The 19,992-nt window shown below is 41.8% G+C and overlaps 1 protein-coding gene and 1 long non-coding RNA gene across 4 annotated transcripts in view; one reads left to right on the top strand and one right to left on the bottom strand.

The window, feature by feature from the left end:
- LOC148146992 (uncharacterized) overlaps window positions 1-18,896 on the bottom strand; it is a 44,012-nt gene extending 25,116 nt beyond the window's left edge. Inside the window, exons 1-2 of the long non-coding RNA XR_015760207.1 lie at window positions 18,683-18,896; window positions 17,926-18,098 (exon numbers count right to left, since the gene is read on the bottom strand). This is a non-coding gene — a long non-coding RNA (uncharacterized LOC148146992). The remainder of the gene's footprint in view (window positions 1-17,925; window positions 18,099-18,682) is intronic.
- Window positions 1-19,992, top strand: part of LOC122557945 (N-acetyl-beta-glucosaminyl-glycoprotein 4-beta-N-acetylgalactosaminyltransferase 1-like) — a 727,525-nt gene that overhangs the window by 530,272 nt on the left and 177,261 nt on the right. The gene's annotated exons all lie outside the window — the stretch shown is intronic.

Genomic DNA, 19,992 nt, shown 5'->3' with positions numbered 1-19,992 from the left:
TGTTTGCAATAAGTGTTGAATCTGAAGCAGCAGCCTTGAGTGTTGCAAAGGGAGAGGTGGACATTTATGGGAAAATGTCAATGCAAAGGGAGAGATATTGTGGTCATTTATGATTCTGCAAGAGTACTGTGAAGAAGCTAACGCCTCCAAAGTGATGAGAGGGAAAACAAAGGGCTGGTGGCATTACTTTAGAGGTGGCAGATATAGCAGAGTGTAATCTGTTGAATATGGAGTGTGGTGGGTGAAAGGTGAGGATAAGGGGAATCTTAGTGTAGTTCTTGGAAGGAGCAAGAAAGATTAAGAGCAGAGAATGGGAAATAGAATGTATATAGTTGAGGATCCTGTCATATATAGTAGAGGAGGTTTCTTGTTTGAGGGCACAGGAAAACATTGCATGTTTAGAAAATTGGATTTCTAGAACAGGTAGAGGTGGAGCAACTTGAAAATTTGAATAGAGTTCTTATGAGAAATGAAGGGAGTGGAAGCATATTCAATTGAGGAACAGTAGGTTATAGAACATAGAACATAGAATAATACAGTGCAGAACAGGCCGTTCGGCCCTCGATGCTGTGTTGATCTGTGAACTATTCTCAGCTCGTTCCCCTACACTATCCCAAAATCATCCATGTGCTTATCTAAGGATTGTTTAAATCTCCCTAATGTGGCTGAGTTGACACATTAGCAGGTAGGGCATTCCAAGCCCTTACCGCTTTCTGCATAAAGAACCTGCCTCTGTCATCTGTCTTAGATCTATCACCCATCAATTTGTAGTTATGCCCCCTCGTACAAGCTGACATCATCATCCTAGGAAAACGTTTTTCACTGTCTACCCTATCTAATCCTCTGATCATCTTGTATGTCTCTATCAAATCCCGCCTTAGCTTTCTTCTTTCCAATGAGAACAGATCCAAGTCTCTCAGCCTTTCCTCATAAGACCTTCCCTCCAGACCAGGCAACATCCTGGTAAATTTCCTCTGCACCTTTTCCAATGCTTCCACATCCTTCCTGTAATGGGGCGACCAGAACTGTACACAATATTCCACTCGTGGCTGCACTAGCATTTTATAAAGGATCTTGGTTTCAAAGGTCCAAAGGAAACATATAATATCAAAGATAACTTTGATCACTTGTTTCCTTTCCCCCACCAATGACAAACTACTTTATTCTCAAAACATGTAGTGTTATGCAACTATGTCAATTGATAGAACACAGTGCATTGATGTATAATCATGAATTCTTCCTATATTGCTAAGAGAATACAAACAAAGCACATGAGACCAGCACACTAAATGAAAACGGCGGCAAATGAACTGAAATAAAATGTATGGAGAAGCATTTTTCTGGAGACTCTAATGTATTAATAACTTGTTTTGAAATGATATTAGTTCGTGATGTGATCCTCACAGAAACTGACAACTTTATAAGAAAGCAATCCCCATGACACCAATGAAATAAAATTCAATGGACAAGTTTTCACATTTTAAAACTTATACTGAAATGAACCACAAAAAATAAATATAATTCAAACATTCAATAGCTGCCAAAAGATATTTCAAATAAGAATGTATATTTTCACTTTGAGCATGCGATACATCAAAGGTTCACCTCATGTTATCACAAGCAATTGCATTCCTTCTCACACAAACATGGCACTAAACGCAATCTCAATTTTTCCACTTGTCCTGCTCTACATAGAATCTCTCACTTTCAGTCAATCGTTTAAGCTCTTGAGTTGCATTCACCAGTAACTGTATTCCATCCAAAGTCCACGGGCACAGTTCACACCAAAAAGGTGTTCATCTAAGAGCCATTTGTCACTCGTGCAATGGCACTCCTGATGAGAAAGAACCCCAGAGTCCCATTTCTTTGATTTCTTTAATTGACCTGATGGGCTCTGGAAAAACTGGAAGAGCAAAGTGGTTCTTGTCTAATCCACAGCCCTGTTTTCCTGTCTTCAGCTCTCTGTCCTTTCCAACTTCATAATATGCACAGTGTTGTATGAAGTGTGGTGTATTTGTACCACTTATTTTTCAGATGAACTTTTAAGTTTTGAATGAGTAGCATATGGAATTTTCTGTCTATCAGGGCCTATTTTCTGTGAAGGGGCCTATTAACTTCGAAGTATTTCTTCAGCCAAGATGACTTATTTTAAAACAGCTTCCAGTAACTAATGGAATTTTGTTTACATTGGGAGAGTTTACATGCAAACAAAGTGTACAGTGTAGCACATTAAGCTTTCAGGTGAAAGATTTTGGAGTTTTTGTTTAGTTTCGGGGGAACATCCATAACTTTGAGAGAAATCTTTCTGTTTTTGTTTCAGCTTAGGCAATTCTGTAGGGTTCTTAGCTGAAAAAAAATGTATAAAGCAGTTGATCATGAGAAAGGGAAAAGATTGTTCAAAATTGTTAAACAATACATTACTTCAATATAAGGAGCACAGTAGTAGTTCCAAATCAGAAGTGATTGGCTAAAGCGCTGAAGGAGTTATTTGAAATTAAGAAAGTTTAATCTCTAGGTAGGAAGGCTTCAGGAAGAGGCTATCAGATTCTTGAGACTAAAAGTTGAAGTCACCTTTGATGCCCTATAGAGGTGACAGAGAAGATGCATATCTCTGTAGGTACTTTTTTTGGAATTAATGGTATTGTTTCTTATTGCATTTCTAAATCTGCAAGTTTGTGTTATATGAAAATAGTTTGGATTATTCTATTTTATCTTCACTTCATTTGCTTTAGTTTTATTGTCAGAATCTAACCTGTAGTGTGCCTTTGTTTCAGTGAGATATCCCCTTGGTAAATCTGAAATAAAAATGGCCGATCAAACCAGATTTCAATCTGGGATCTGACTTATCCAGTAATAATATCAGCTGGGATCATAACGACAGTACCCAGAGTTCTGCTTCAGTACCAAGATCTATTCTGAGATCAATTCTGAGACATGTCATATTGTCATCAAAAATGATTTGGAGATGCTGGTGTTGGACTGGGGTGTACAAAGTTTAAAATCACACAACACCAGGCTATAGTCCAACAGGTTTAATTAGAAGTACTAGCTTTCGGAGCGCTGCTTCTTTAACCACAACCACCTGAGGGAGCAGCGCTGCAAAAGCTAGTGCTTCCAACTAAATCTGTTGGACTATAACCTGGTTTTGTGTAATTTTTAACTTTGTCATCAAACAGACATCTGTTCCTGATGAAGGGCTTATACCTGAAATGTCGACTCTCCTGCTCCTTCCTGACCGGCTGGGCTTTTCCAACACCATACTGTTCGACTCTGATCTCTAGCATCTGCAGTCCTCACTTTCTCCTATCTGATCCATTCATGGAGAGCATTGCTTGCTTCATAGAAGTTAGATTAGATTAGGTTAGATTACAGTGTGGAAACAGGCCCTTCGGCCCAACAAGTCCACACCGACCCGCCGAAGCGAAATCCACCCAAACCCCTACATTTACCCCTTACCTAACACTACGGGCAATTTAGTATAGCCAATTCACCTGACCCTGCACATCTTTTGGATGGTGGGAGAAAACCGGAGAACCCGGAGGAAACCCACGCAGACACGGGGAGAACGTGCAAACTCCACACAGTCAGTCGCCTGAGGCGGGAATTGAACCCGGGTCTCTGGCGCTGTGAGGCAGCAGTGCTAACCACTGTGCCACCATGCCGCCCACCAAGCAGCCATTTTATTGTGTGTATGGGATTTAACTGTGATAGGATTGGTAGTACTCCCAGTACTGTTTTTTAAGTCCTGAGTGTTTTCCATTAAAAATAAACTTTATTTACAGCTTAAATGACACAAATATTCTATTAATATTTTGGTAAAACATTTGTTGCCTTTCAGTCCCAACTATGTCAACATGTAGCACTAACATTATTAGTAAATTTAATTAATTTCATACATTCTGCTGATGTCTCGTTACTCCAGAGTGGTTAGGAAGGCAAGCAGAACGTTGACCTTAATTGTGCGGGGGATGACGTATAAATGTAAGGAAGGCTTTGTGAAACTGTTCAGAGCAATTTTGCAACTTATTTTTGAGTATTGTGTACAGTTTTGTTCTCATTACATAGGGAATGATATAATTGCTTGGGAAGCATTTTAGAGGAGCTTGACTGGGCCTAACCCTGGGTTGAAGGGGTTTACTTATAAGGAAAGATTAATTGGGTTGGAAAAGTGAGACATGATCTTTTTGAAACATGTAAGGAAGCTTCTCAGAGTAGAAACTTCAAGGATTCTTCCTATCTTGGGGAGTCTAGAACTGGGGAGTACAGATCAAAATAGAGAATCTTCCATTTAATATTTAGATGAGAAATATCTTCTCTCAAACGGTTTTAGTCTTTTGAGCTCTCTTCCACAAATAGCTCTAGGCACTGGGTTAGATAGATTTTTGATTGATACAGAAGTTAAAAGTTATGGGGAAGGTGCAGGAGAGGAGTTAAGGCCACAGCCGCATCAGCCATGATGTTACTGAATGAAAGAACAGGCTCAATGAGTGAAATGGCCCACATTTACTCATATATCTTATGATCTTGTTACGAACTTCCTTTCACATGTAATTCTGAACTGCCAGTCACCAGACAAGCTGGGATCAGACAATGTTGCAATTACCTTTTGGTAGCTTAACTTTTGATCAAGTTCAGGCTCAATGGGCCAGTTGACCTATTCCTGTTTCTAACTCTTATGATCTTTCACTCACAAAATGTGTGTTCTGAATTTCACATGGGCATTTGTTGGAAACTAGCAATGTCATAATCAGGGAACTAATTAACCCTGTTTCAGAATACTCCCCAGTTTCACTTTAGCCTTAAAGGGGACATCATACATGAAAAAAATACAAACTTTTCACCAAGCGCACAGCTTATCGTAGCCTGATTTACCACCCATTTCAACTCCATTGTGGATATTTTTGACAACATAGTAACTGTCAATCTGTTGTCCACATTACTGTGTAGCAGCAAAGAAAAGTGCTCTGCTAATTTAAGGCTGGTGTGGAAGGAAGAGTTTACTTTTGCTGACTTAAAGAAAGTAATATGGAAACAAGATACTGGGTCAACCAGAAAGAGAAAGTAGAGTGGAATGTCAATTCTGAGAACTACACAGTGCCACACTGGTAGCACTGAGGACATCAACCTGATTCATGACAGGCAAAGAGACGGGCAACACGGTGGCTCAGTGGTTAGCACTACTGCCTCACAATGCCAGGGACCCAGATTTGATTCCAGCCTCGGGCAACTGTCTGTGTAAAGTTTATACATTCTCCCCGTGTCTGTGTGGGTTTCCTCCCACAGTCCAATGATGTGCAGCTTAGATGGGTTGGCCATGCTAAATTGCCCATAGTGTTAGGTGCATTAGTCAGAGGAAATGTAGAGAAATAAGGGAGGGTCAGTGTGGACTTAGAACATAGAGCATAGAATATTACCCTGCAATACAGGCCCTTCAGCCCTCAATGTTGCGCCGCCCTGTCATACTAATCTGAAGCCCATCCCACCTACACTATTTCATGTACGTCCATATGCCTGTCCAATGACGACTTAAATGCACTTAAACTTGGCGAATCTACTACCGTTGCAGGCAAAGCATTCCATACCCTTACTACTCTCAGAGTAAAGAAACTACCTCTGACATCTGTCTTATACCTATCTCCCCTCACTTTAAAGTTGTGTCCCCTCGTGTTTGCCTCCCCATACTTGGAAAAAGGCTCTCCCTGTCCACCCTATCTAATCCTCTGATTACCTTGTATGTCTCTATTAAGTCACCTCTCAACCTTCTCTCTAACGAGGACAGCCTCAAGGTCCTCAGCCTTTCCTCGTAAGACATTCCTTCCATACCAGGCAACATCCTAGTAAATCTCCTCTGCACCCTTTCCAAAGCTTCCACATCCTTCTTATAATGCGGTGACCAGAACTGTACACAATACTCCAAGTGTGGCCATACCAGAGCTTTGTACAGTTGCAGCATAATCTCCTGGTTCCGGAACTCAATCCCTCTATTAATAAAAGCCAAAACATTGTATGCCTTCTTAACAACCCTGTCAATCTGGGTGGCAACTTTCAGGGATCTGTGTACATGGACATCGAGATCTCTCTGCTAATCTGCACTCCCAAAAATCTTACCATTAGCCCAGTACTTTGCATTCCGATTACTCCGTCCAAAGTGTATCACCTCACACTTGTCCACACTTGTTAGGCTGAAGGGCCCATTTCTACATTGTAGGGATTCTAAGTCCTAGGAAAGGCTGAGACCTGACTGTTCATGGATATCTGATGTTTTGGATCAACAGGGAAGAAGGAAAGGGTGTTGGGTTAAATTTATGATCAAAAAAATAAGATCAATCCGTAAGTGATAACTGATCTTGGTACAAAAAACCAAGTTATAGAATCAGTTTGGTATGGATAAGGAATTGTAAATGAAAGAAGTCAATTGTGAAAGTAGGTTATAGATTCCCTAACAATAGATAGTTACATTGCATGATGCTGTTTCTATCAAGAAGTAGTTGGGATTTGTATGAAAGGCATGGCAATGATTGATGTGATTTAAATCCCCATAGATTAGACAATATTAGTGAAGAACCTCAAGCAGAATTTTCTTAGGTGTATTTGGAACAGTTCCTCAGAACAATGCACCTTGAACCAACCAGGGAACAGTTAGTAATGTGTAACGGTAAAGAATTAATTTAGAATCTCACAGTCAATGGTCCTCCAGGTAAAAGTGATTATAACATGAAAATAAAACAAAGAACTGTGGATGCTGGAAATCTGAAGCAGTAACAGAAGTTGCTGGAGAAACTCAGCAGGCCTGACTGCATCTGTAGAGAGCAGGCACCAAGGCTCCTGTCACACATTCCAGATGAGGAGGCTGTTTACCTGCTCTGCACTCAATCTAGCCCTCACCATGTGATCTTTACTTTGGGAGGCTGGGTGACAGCTTTGTAGAATATCTACATTCTGTCCATAAAAATGACCTGGCTTCCAGTTGCCTGTCCGTCAGTGCACCACTGTGTTCCTATGCCAGCATTTCTATATCGGGCCTGCAGCACCGAGGTTCAATGCAGGCTGGAAGAACCAAATCTCGTTTGCCAGTGGGGCACCTTGCAGCCTTCAGGACTCAATATTAAGGTCAATAATTTTTGGGCCTGGACTGCTTCTTCCAAGTCCTTTCCCCATCCCCACATCCCAGGCCCAATGATGGTGTGGTTTGCTTTCAGCACAGCCAACCCATTCTCCCCTACTCACTTTGCCCACTATCAGCTCTTCTTTCTCCTTGGCTTACATTATTAATCCCTTTGTCTGCCTAACTTTTTCTCTCCATCTGGGCTCTATTTCCACTCATCAATTACTCCTTTACATTATCGCCCTCTACTTCGCCCACCCCATCTTCAGTAGTGTATATAAACCGACCTTTGTCTAGCTACAGTTCTGAAGAAGGGTCACTGAACCCAAAAGTTTGTCTCTGATGTCTCTCCACTGATGCCGCCAGAACTGCTTAGTTTCCCTAGCAATTTCTATCTTTCTGTTTTAGTTCACAACAAGGTAGTATTTCACAGATGAGAATTGTAAGTCTAAACCTAGGGACTTAAATAATGGCAGTTACAGAAGCCTAATTATGATATCAGACCAGGCCGCTGGCTTTATGTTTATGGCCTGTCTAAGGACCAGTTAGCTTTTTTAAATGTAGACAAATGTTGAGATCCCAAGTACTTACTAAGAGAATAAAGCTACAAGATTGCACAGCCTCTTGTATCTTCGGCACGGTGGCTCAGTGGTTAGCGCTGCTGCCTCAAGCACCAGGGACCTGGTTTTGATTCCCGCCACAGGCAACTATCTATGTGGAGTTTGCACATTCTCCCTGTGTCTGCTGCGGGTTTCCTCTGGGTGCTCCGGTTTCCTTCCACAATCCAAAGATGTGCGTGTCAGGTGAATTGGCCATGCTAAAATTACCTATAGTGTTAGGTGCATTAGTCAGAGGGAAATGGGTCAGTGTGGACTTGTTAGGCCAAATGGCCTATTTCCACACTGTAGGGAATGTAATCTTCAGAAGGTATCAATTTGGGGATGGAGCCGGGGAGGAAGATAAGAAAAAATAAAGCAAAAATGTCATTGGTTTGAGTAGTTTAGAGAACCATAAAAAATAAATACGTATAAAATATACATATCCAATTTAAATTCTCATATCAAGAATGTAGCAATGCAGAAAGATATGGGTATGTTGAACACGAATCACAAAGCGGTCACATGAAGGCACAGTAAATAATTAAGAAGGCACAAGGAATATTGGTTTCTACTACAAGATGGGTGGACTATACAAGTCAAGGTGTCTTGCCACAAATATGGCATTGGTTTCTGTACTGTTTTGTCTCGTTACCTAGCTGGGATTTACTTGTCTTGAAAGCAGTTCAAAGCAGATTTACTTTGCTGATTACTGGGATAAAGGGTTATCTTTGATGAAAATTTGAGCACCTACCCTGGGAGTTTAGAATTATGAGATGTGACCTTGTTGAAAACAAAGTTCTGATGGGGTTTGTTAGAGTAATTGCTGACATTATGTTTCCCCTCCTAATGGAATTCAGAACTAGGGCACTCAGGTTAAAATAGGGTCTGTTAAAATGAAGATGAGGAATAATTTGTTCTTTCAGAGAACCATTAGTCTAGAATTCTCTTCTACAGTGGAGGCTGTGTCATTGGGACATATTCAAGACTGAGTTTGAAATGTCAGAGTGGGGTGAAGGGATTGAAAACAGCTATAGGACCCTGAGAGCTAAACAAATTCAACAAAAGTTCAATCAAACTTAGTCCAACAAAACAATCTGTCTTTATTAACAAGGAAACTGCAGGCAGAGTGGCTGAACTTGGGAAAGAGAGAGAGTTGATCGCAGCTCTGAGTCTCTCTCAAAAATTCATGCTTACAGAGAGAATAGCAGGAAGCTTTACACTTAGCAATAGGAAACTTATCAATAGCTATCATGAGAGGTTTGTCATCCATTAGACATTGAATTATGATCTGTGTTATTACTTCCGAGGTTTATCATATTGACTTCCCAAAACCTTGTGCCACCTACATAATCTCAATATCATCCTTGTTGGGGGCTCAGAGGATTTTGCGGAATGTCTTTATTTGGGCTTAGTCAGTATCCCAGAATTTATGTGGAGCCAGCCAAATCAAGCTCCACCGAGGTCTACCAAGGTTAAAGAATTTATGTGTACAAGAGGCTGTGCAATCCACACAGACACGGAGAGAGTGTACAAATGCTACACAGACAGTCACCCGAGGCTGGAATCGAACCTGGGACCCTGGTGCTGTGCTGCCCTTATTTGTCTGCCCTAACTTCTCCACTACAATATAGTTGCTCATTTATTCTTATATTATTACTTGAAAGTAGCATTAGCTTTGCACTTAATTGGATAATGAAAAAGTATGAGAATTTACCTTAAATTAAATAAAATATCTACTTCTAATTTGCTTCCTCATCCAAGGATTTCAGTTCCAGTTGACCACTGTTTTAAAACAACGGATGTTTACATTCACATATTGTTTTGAGTGTTATAAAATGGTACATCACAAAAGGAAAGCCAAACAAAATGTGACAGCAAGTCATATAAGGAGTTATTACCACAAGGAACTAAAATTAAGAAAAGGTTTCAAACAACATCTTAAAGGAGGAGAGAGTGAGATTAGCAGGCAAAGAAATTAAAAGAGTGAATCCCAGCATTTAGTCTCTGGGCAGATGAGGCCATGGCTGCCAATGGGGAGTAATTAAAATCAGGAATATACAAGACGTACATGACAAAAGCACAAAGATCTACAAGAGACAAGGTCGCCATGGTAGAAGCTAAAAGCAAGCATGAGAACTTTAAAGAACACTTAGAAAAGCCTCATCAAGAATTAAATAATTGGCAGATATGGAACCGGAAACCACTGTTTGACTCTAGTTTTATAAACGAGGAGAACAGCTTAATGGTTCATTGAAGATGTTGCTGTAATGTGACCAGGCAAATTGAAACCCTCCAATACATTTTATTATTGTCATGCAGCTTGTATAATTCTCAGCTAAGTCATCCCAGTTGTCCTTGTCTCTCATCATTGCATTTTTTTTGACATTTTGAAAACATGATTAGTTTTCAACTGCAACCCCTGTTTTATCGCTTCCATTGGTTCAAAAATATCCAAGTAAAGATTATCCCCCTCTCTGATGTTGTATGGACATGTCAGCTCACCATGCTGTATGAGCAGCCATTCATCGCACAAGTTATCGGCACTATCCTCTTTAAGTGCAGAAACTGCAAGACTTATTTGGTCTAGTATGTTTGAACAGACCTAACTAGTGAGCAAAATGTATTTTACTGCATTTCAACAGCTAGTTACAGGTTACATTGATGTGATAAATTTTCTACAGAGTCTTTGAGGAAGACCAGATGTTAGGTCTTCTTCCTTTAACATCCTTTGTTCTTCTGCCCACAGTCATATGCTTTCCTGATAATGTTTGGGATTTATGACATTGTTAACCTTTTCAGAGCCTAGTATAATACCAGGGCTCATTTATCATCTTTAAGCAATAGGGAGAGGTTGAAAAGGCTGGGGCTGTTTTCTCTGGAGCATTGGAGGCTGAGAGGTGACCTTATAGCGGTTTATGAAATCATGAGGGGTATGGATAGGGTAAATAGACAAGGTCATTTCTCTGGGGTGGGGGAGCCAAGAACTAGAGGGAATGGGTTTAGGGTGAGAGGGGTAAGATTTAAAAGGGACCTAAGGGGCAACTTTAACACGCAGAGGGTGCTGCGTGTATGGAATGAGCTGCCAGAGGAAGTGGTGGAGGCTGGTACAATTAAAGCATTTAAAAGGCATTTGGATGGGTATATGAATAGGAAGGGTTTAGGGGGATATGGGCTGGGTGCTGGCAAATGGGACTAGATTATTTTAGGATTTCTGGTTGGCATGGGCAAGTTGGACTGAAAGGTCTCTTTCTGTGCTGTGCATCTCTATGAATAACTTTGAATCATGAATCATTGTTAAACCTGCTAAAGTAATGAGTAAAATTATTGTGACAAGATTTTAGATACGTTTTAGATTCCTTTTAGTTTCAGCTCATTGAGAGATTGCTCACTGCTGGTGTTAGCAGGAGCTAATAGTCTATTGGGCACCTTCAGATCAGTATATTTTACTATGCTGCCACAACTGATTCTGTGCCAGTGTGCATTTCACTTTAATCCAGCTGAAAAGACTATCAAACATGAGGGCTGCTTTAAGGCCCAACATAACTGAACCTCAGTAAGGTCCCAGGCCAGATTGTCTCCCTTGAGGTGGGAAACAGAAGTTGGGAGATTCCCCAATGTCATAGTGCTGCCCTCTGTCAGCCCAGGCTGATTTCATGTTAGGATGGCAGAGATAGGAGTCCTGCCTCCAAAAGGTTGGGCAGTTAGTAAAGATGGCTGTCTCAAAGGCCTAGCTCCATTCAATGTGATGAGTGTTAGGGCCCATACCCCTCAGTCCTCACTTCCCTCACACTCCTCAGTTGCCACCTATCCCAATACCGTCTCCATCCTCCCATGTCTCCCTCAGTCCTGTGCTCACCCAAGTCCTCCATGCCCCTCTTATCTCCATGCTCCTGAGCCCTAATACATCATTGAAAAGTTTGAGATGCTCATGAAACTGTCAAAAAATAGACATTAATTCCAATATCACTTCAGAATGTCCAATCCGATCAACTCATTCAGACATATTATGATATATAGGAGAAGTGAGGACAGCAGATGCTGGAGGTCAGAGCTTAAAAATGTGTTGCTGGAAAAGCGCAGCAGGTCAGGCAGCATCCAAGGAGAAGGAGAATCGACGTTTTGGGCATAAGCCCTTCTTCAGGAAGAATAGGCTTATGCCCAAAACGGCGATTCTCCTTCTCCTTGGATGCTGCCTGACCTGCTGCGCTTTTCCAGCAACACATTTTTAAGATATTATGATATATGTCTGGGGAAGGTGATACTTGAACCCAGAGGCTCTAACCCAGAGGCATGGACACTACCAGTGTGCCAAAAGACCCTCATTAAGAAGTTATAAAACCATTCAAATAATAGCCATTTAAATACTACCTTTTAAAAATTACTCTCAGAAACTTATAAAACTGTTGATATGAATAAACTCATTGTTCTCTTGATAATTATTTCAATAAACTCTGCTGACCTGAATTCATTAGTGGTTGTGGAGATTAGCCAAACATTTAATGTGAAGAAGCACTGTATCAAGGAAATAATGTTCTCTATACAATCTTAAAACATCTCTGGTTTCAAAATACTCATTAATTTAACGGGCTATGTTCTAAAAAAGAAGCACTATCATCAATGCATTGAAGTTGTATTTTGCTACTTAATCACAACTATAGAGTCACACAGCTTGTAAACAGATCCTTCTGTCCAACTCATCTGTCCTAACCAATCATCCCAATCTGACTTAGTCCCATTTGTCAGCATTTGGCCCATATCCCTCTAATCCCTTGCTATTTATATGCCCATCCAGATGTCTTTTAAATGTTGTAATTGTATGAGCCTTCCTCTGGCAGCTTGTTCTGCATGAAAAAGTTACCCCTCAGGTCCCTTTTATATCTTTTACCTCTCACCTTAAAACTGTGGCCTCCAGTTTTGGATTCCTCAAGCATGGAAAAAGACCTTGAATGTTCACCATATTCATGCCCGTCATGATTTAAAAAACCTCTGTAAGGTCACCCCCTCAGCCTCTGGCACTCGGGATGGGGGTGGGGAGAGGTTCCAGCCTATTCAGCTTCTCCCTATAACTCAAACCCTCCAGTCCTGGCACCATCCTTGTAACTCTTTTCTGTGCCTTCTCAAGTTTAACAACATCCTTCCGACTGATGGATGACCAGAATTGTACACAGTAATCTGAAAGTGGCCTCACCAATGTACAGTCGCAACATGACCTCCCAACTCCTATACTCTATACACTGACCAATGAAGGCAAGCATGCCAAACGTCATCTTCACTACCATGTCTACCTGCAACTCTGCTTTCAAGTAACTACACCCCAAGGTCCTTTTGTTCGACATCGCTCTCCAAGGACTGACTATTAACTCTATAAGTCCTGCCCTGGTTTGCCTTAGCAAAATGCAGAACCTCACATTTATCTAAATTAAAAGGTTCCTGATTTAAGAGCACACTTTTCCAATGGTTCATGGTGCCACTGAGCTGACAAAAATCACAAGGTTAGCCCAGCTTCATGTCAATTGGTCAGGGTCTTGCAGTGAGGCTGGTGATGTCAGAACAGCTCGAAGCTTCAAAACTGCCAATGCTGGGAGTGGGGCTGAAATCCTGTAATCGGATCCTGACCACCATTTTAAAAGGTTATTTAATGGCTTCGGCCTCATGGTTCAGAACATTCTTAAAGCTCAGTGTCAAAACTACCAAATTTTAGTCTTAAAATTTAGGGAATTCAGACATAAGTGACTGGTGCCTAAATTTCCTCCATCTATTCTGTTAGTTCTACACAAAGCTCAGTTAGTACCCTCTGCTGTTTATGGACATAATTCCAGCTTCTTGCAACGCCCGCACATTTCCTTAGTTTATGTTGTTTCTGAACTGGCTTTAGAGTTTACACCTAAAATCATAAGGAGCAGTAAGTCATACATCTGATGTGGTGTTATCACTATTCCCAGAACTTCTCACAGAGATCTAAACTGTACTTTCTGTACCATTTATCGTGGAAACTACATAAACCAAATTCGGTAAAATGAAACCTATAAGCCTCCTGTCCATGGATATACTGGTGCACTAGGGCATGTATCAGCAATTGAGGAACCAGTGCTGAAACATGCCTAATCTCCAAACAAACCTTCTTCTCAAGTTGTTTTGATTTCTGGTTTATTTTGAAATAATATAAATCAGTATATTATTTAAAGTACTGTAATATTTGTGTGTAACATTGTAGTGGAATTAATTACATGGTCCTAGAAAAATTACCACCCCCCGCAACCCAACCACATTTCATCTGAAGACTACCTGATGAAGGAGCATCACTCTGAAAGCTAGTGCTTCCAAATAAACCTTTTGGACTATAACCTGATGCTGTGTGATTTTTAACTACTGAAGAATAGTAAACCTGCATTTAAACAGGAGGAGAACAATTCAGCTGTTATGGCTACATGAGAGTTCCTTCACAGACTTGGTCATTAAAATCCCGCAGCCATGTAAGAGAACAGAGATCCGTAGTTAGTCATTGAACCATCCTGTTCAGAGTTAATGTTAAAAGATAACCATTGATGATAAAATGGTGCCTGGTTTTGAAGAGGAGTAAAGAAGCTACTGAATCCAGAGAGTAAGAAATACAATCTCAGAAAATGTCTTCTGCGTTTACACTTCACACCTGCCAGCCACACCAAACCCAAGACATTATCAAAGGTCAGCAATGTTGTTCTTGACAAAGTTAACCAGACCAAGCCAATTTTCCAACCCAGAATATGGGAAAGCTGTAAAATACACCGTAAATGAGAAAGGGTGCTAACTATGAAAATAATGGAAAATTAAGTCACGTATAGTAAATTCACTTCAATTTGGAAGAAACTTGAAATTCATAGAAATTGAACTTCCAGTTCTAACTGTCAACTGAGATTTGCATGGATTGAGTTTTATAATGCTGTCAAGGCAGACTGTTTAATGATGAAATGTGACAACAAGGGAGAGATACTTGTGCTAAATGGAGTGAATTGGTTCATAATATGTTTGCAGCACTACATTCAGACATTGTTGTAGAAATCACTACTTTGCCAAGATCCTTAGACAGAATCTTCCAAACCCATGACCACTTCCATCTAGAAGGACAAGGGCAGCAGATACTTGGGAGCACCATCAACTGCAAGTTACCCTCTAAGCCACTCTCACCATCCTGTCTTGGAAATGTATTGCTGTTAATTCACTACCGCTGGGTCAAAATCCCGGACGTCCCCCCGCTAAGGACATTGTGCATCTACATGGCTTAAGGTAGCAGCTCACTATCACCTTCTGAAGGGCAACCACAGACGGGCTATAAATACTGGTGAGGCAGCCATGTCCACATCTCGCGAGTGAATTTAAAACAAAGTTAATAATTTTAGATCTTTCAAGGAGAGATGTTAGAAGCATAACATTGTTATAAACAGATTATTGTTTGGACTGTCTCTTTAATTTTAAGTTAAAGGAAAGTGCATCATGATGGAGGACATCTGATCTCTTGCTAGCTTCGCTCAGCAACTGACCAGGTGATGGTTCTGACAGGGACAGTAGGCACAGGTTAAGGCTTAGTGAACACACCGACCTCATTTCATACTTGAACACACAGAAGGCTGAATTGTGCTGTATTTTGGCCTAAGTGGGGATTTGCAGGGAGTTTCCCACAATGGGCAATCCAGACTTTGCTCATGCAAACTTCCACAACTCGCCTCATTATTCATGCATTCAGGCTCCGTGATGCCCATATTGTTTGGCCATCCTGTCACAGAGACAGACGTCCTCGCTGTAGGTGTTGGCACCATGTCTAAACTCCCGCTTCAGACCAGTTCAAATGCTGCCAGCCAGGAAATACCATTGCAAGTGTGCTGCTCGATGCAATTCTAAAAGAGTTGAGAAAGGAAAGCTGCCACACTGTTTCACTGAAGGAGATGTGGAGATTCTGGTGGACGGAGGGGAAGGCCTCAGAACTACCAATAAGACCATAGTACCACCCAGGAGTCAGTGCTATTTCTACGAACGGAAGGAACTTAACTGCTGCCATAAGACGTCAATGACCTTCATTATCTTGCCTTTCCAAGCTATGAGGCCTTCCTGCCCTTCCGACTCATTCACTGGGGCACTGCCCAGCCTCTCCTGCTCATGAACAACCACCAACAAGCTCTTCCAACCGCTTGAATCTCACTTAATATCTTTGTTTGTATCATTGTAGGAGTACAAGCCCAAATGAAGGCCATCAAGGCAAATATGGGAGTGGAGTTTAGGGTGGTCGACATTTTTCTTCTCATCCCCCTCAATGAGAAACCTTTTGAACTTATTGGAGCGGTTGTGGCTGCTTCTGTGGCGATGCTAAGACCTCCATGTTGAAGTGACCGAGTAAGCCTCATTGTACTGTGCTGTTCTCCCATGACCTCCACCATGATCTTATTCTTCAAGCTTCTATCCCTGTAGCACAATTAATTCCCTCTCTTATATTAGGCAGGCACCAACAGTGCCTCCACCCTGAAGCGACTTGCCTCCCCAGGCATCAATTCCTCTGCGACTTTTAGAGAGAAAGTCACGATCCCTCAAAGAGTGTACTGGCAAGTTTTTCTCTTGCAGGCCTATACCAGCTCTGAGACTCACCTCCATGGGAACGTTCTCTGGATTGGACTCAGGATTGGACCAGCCTCTGCAACTGGTCAAGGTTGAAAGGCACCTAAGGCCACTTGGCTGGAGACCAGGCATCTCTGCTCAGGCCCCAGCAGAAGATGACCTAGTGGGCACCGGTGTTTAATAACCTCATGTAAATGCACAAGCAGGTCCAGGGACAGCAATGAGACACTCAGCAAACTGGATTGAAGGTTTGAGGAGTTCACCAACATTACCGATCCAGTGTCGGCTCCATTGTCCGTGTGTATGGCTGTCTCCATTAACTGTTATAATTGCGAGCTATGTCCAGCAGTACGCTGCAGAGAAACAGCGTCAGAGGGTAAGAGACCCGGACCTCAGTGCAGTTGTCCTTTCTTCTCCAGAGAACAGGCTGGTGCAAGATAGAGGACGAGCCACATCAAGATCCTCCAGAATTCTCAGTAGACACCAGAGGTGCCTGGCCCCACGACTTGCAAGCCCCAACCCTGGGGACATTGCTGCCAGGAAAGGTGTGCCTGACTCTGCGCAGGACACTCTCAGCCTGACCGGTCCCTCTAGCCATAAATTCCCAGGGCTCGTCCATTAATATCTTCCAGCATCCACAGCAGATAATGCTCTTTCAACCTGTGCTGTGCACCTAGACATAATGGGAAGGCAAAGAGAATGAAAGTCCTTTGAGGGGCAGCAGATGGCCTGGGTATAAATGCATTGTTAAATTAAATAGCGCATCTGAAAATATGTGTGCAGAGTTAAGCAATCTGTTGACATGTGCCAAAGAGAGTAAAAGTTATAATAGCAAGAGATGCTCATCTCTGAGAAGTATCCTGGATAGCAACAAATTTTGTACATTCTTAAAAACTTTATGTTCATGATGCAGCCAAGACTTTGTATCTTGGGAGGAGATTACTAATATCAAAGTTAATGTGAGCACCTTCTAATCAGACCTTTCCTTCACTCATTTTCCACATGTATGGCCATTTTATGTTGTCATTCATGACTGTGAATTTCTATGAGGGCAAAAGCACATTGTACCTTTGTGTCTCATAAGCGCACACTCGCTAAGGATGAATGATGTCCAGTACTGCATTAACATCCACATTCTGCCTTATAATGCTTTACTCTAGTGTGAAGAGTGAGTCTAAGTTCAGAGTGTGTCACTTTTGACATTGAACTGAAGTTTACTCCAGCATTGCATTCTCATTCAGCAGTGTTTGCAAAGATCTTTGTCAGGTGTTCTAAACTGCGTGATATAAGTTGTAAGAGTAAAGTTTAAGGTTAAGAGTAAAGAGTAGAATAGATCCTAGACTTCTGACTACACAGATAAGTTTTGCATTGCTTGCGGTTGCAGGGGAAGGTGCCGGGAGTGAAGATTGGGTTGGTGGGGGGTGTGAACCTGACGAGGGAGTCACGGAGGGAGTGGTCTTTTCGGAACGCTGATAGGGGAGGGGAGGGAATATATCCCTGGTGGTGGGGTCCGTTTGGAGGTGGCGGACATGACGACGATGATACGATGTATCTGGAGGTTGGTGGAGTTCTGGCATTTGTTTTTTTCAGTGCAGATTCCAGCATCTGCAGTAATTTGCTCTTGTCCTAGAGTCTTACCTGATTTCCTTTGAATCAAGCAGCCTTTGCATATTAGAAAATGTATCAGACACCTCATTGTGAAGATGAAATATGTTTAGGGAAGTCTATTATTCTAAGTTGGCTGCAGTGTTCTCTGCGAGTATGGCAAATTTACTTCACTTTTTACACTGATGTAGGTAACAACAAGTCAACTGGAATAAAAAGGAACAGGAGGTTTAATGGTAATAGTGCATCAGACAGTAAAGCCAATGTAGGGAAGAGTCATTAAAAATTATAAATGTAACTCAATTTATCTGACTGTGTGGAGTATCTGTGGAATAATTCAAAAAACTGGCAGCATCAATAGAAATGAATGATTCAGGTTTATCTGCCAATGACAGAGGCACAGTTACAAGGTGACCAAGGTGGAGTAAAAGAAATATATTCCAAGGTCCATAACATTTAGAAAATGCAGGCAAAATTCAGGAGGACCCCCGTTGGTGCCTTACTAACCAAATAAAGTATATTGTCCTGCGCACACCTGATTCTTCTTCAGAGTCGTTCATTAAGTACAATATCTTAGACCTCTTTTTTTTCCCTTTTAGTTTTTGTGTTTCATTTTAAAAAGAACTAGAGGGGATCTAAGATGGTGGCGATCTGAGAAGATCACACTGCAGAGCTTTGCATCGCAGCAGGAGCAGGACAGTCCTTTAACCCACCCAACCCAGGTCATCAGGATCTCTTGGGGTGTTGGAAAGATTGTGGAGCACCAAGAAACATTTAAAAATTGACTTACCTGTATTTTCAGCTGTTCAGAAATGCCTAAAAAGGGAGGAGGAGCATCTGAGGCCGGGCCTGCAGCTCAGCCTGCAGCAGCCTCAGAGCAGATTACTCTCCAGGACCTGGTGAACCAGCTCTCGAACTCTCGCGAGATCTTGGGGAAACAGATTGAAGAGAAGCTGGCTGCAGTCTCTCTCATGCTGCAGAAGCATGAGCAGCAGCTGGGAGACCTGGAGAAGAGGACGGATGAGGTGGAGCACAGGGTCACAGTGGTGGAAGCTGATACCAGTTCATTCAAGGAAGAGATCCAAGCCCTGAAGACGCAGGTTCGTAATTTGCGTGACCAAGTGGATGATCTTGAAAACAGGGGCAGGAGAAAACACATTCGGATCATCGGTCTGCCAGAGGGTAAGAAAGGTGCACAGCCTGTGGAATTTCTTGAAGATTGGCTTCCGAAATTCCTTGACTTGGAGACTGGCATGAGAGGATTGAAGATAGAGAGGGCTGACCGGGTCGCAGCAGGGAGGTCGGGTCTGGGTCAACGCCCTCGTCCTTTCCTGGTGCCGTTCCATCATTACCGGGATAAGGAGAGAGTCATGGAGGCTTCCAGACTCCAGGGGAAGGATCCAAAGGCCCTAATTTACGAGGGGTCTAAAATCATGTTTTTTCAGGACTTTTCAGCAGCGGTGATCCAGAAACGAAAATCGTATGATGGTGTCAAGAGAAGTTTGAAGGAGCTTGGGATTCAGTACTCCCTGAGATATCCGGCAGTGCTTCGGATCACCTTAGATGGATCCATGCATCTCTTTGACACATCGGAGAAGGCAAGAGACTTTGTGGACAAACTAACCTAAGTTAAACAATTGTAGTATGTATAAATATCGTTGCTTGGGTATGCATTTATTATTCTGTAAAAGAAATGGAGGAAATCCAGTTGGAGCTTTGTATTTCCCCTTTTTTTTACCTCTATTGATAATAATTTGGTTCAAACTATGTCTGGCGGTGGTTAAGATGTACATTTTAAATTTCTAAGTTAGGACATACCAAAGGATGGGTGGGGTATTTATTCCCCTTTTTTTAATAAAAGAATTTTTTATTCATATTAATATTCTATGGGGTGTTTATTCTTTTTAGCTTGTGCTTGCGATGTGGCTCTAGCTGGGAGAAGTGAAGGTGGTTGAGATGGTTAGATGCCTATTTATGGGCAGTTCGGGACGGGTAGTTGCCCCCTCTGGGCAGGGGGTGAGTTCCCCTATTCAGCGCTATTGGTGCTTTATATGTTGGTTTGTTTTCTGGTTTTTGTTGTTTTTTATTTTTAATAATTTT

This window comes from Chiloscyllium plagiosum, unplaced genomic scaffold (assembly GCF_037043375.1).
Source record: "Chiloscyllium plagiosum isolate Xiang-an unplaced genomic scaffold, Cpla_swu_hap1 HiC_scaffold_18, whole genome shotgun sequence".
Taxonomy (NCBI): Eukaryota; Metazoa; Chordata; class Chondrichthyes; order Orectolobiformes; family Hemiscylliidae; genus Chiloscyllium; species Chiloscyllium plagiosum.
The sequence above is the reverse complement of the archived record's forward strand: the minus strand, read 5'-3'. Positions and strand labels throughout refer to the sequence as shown.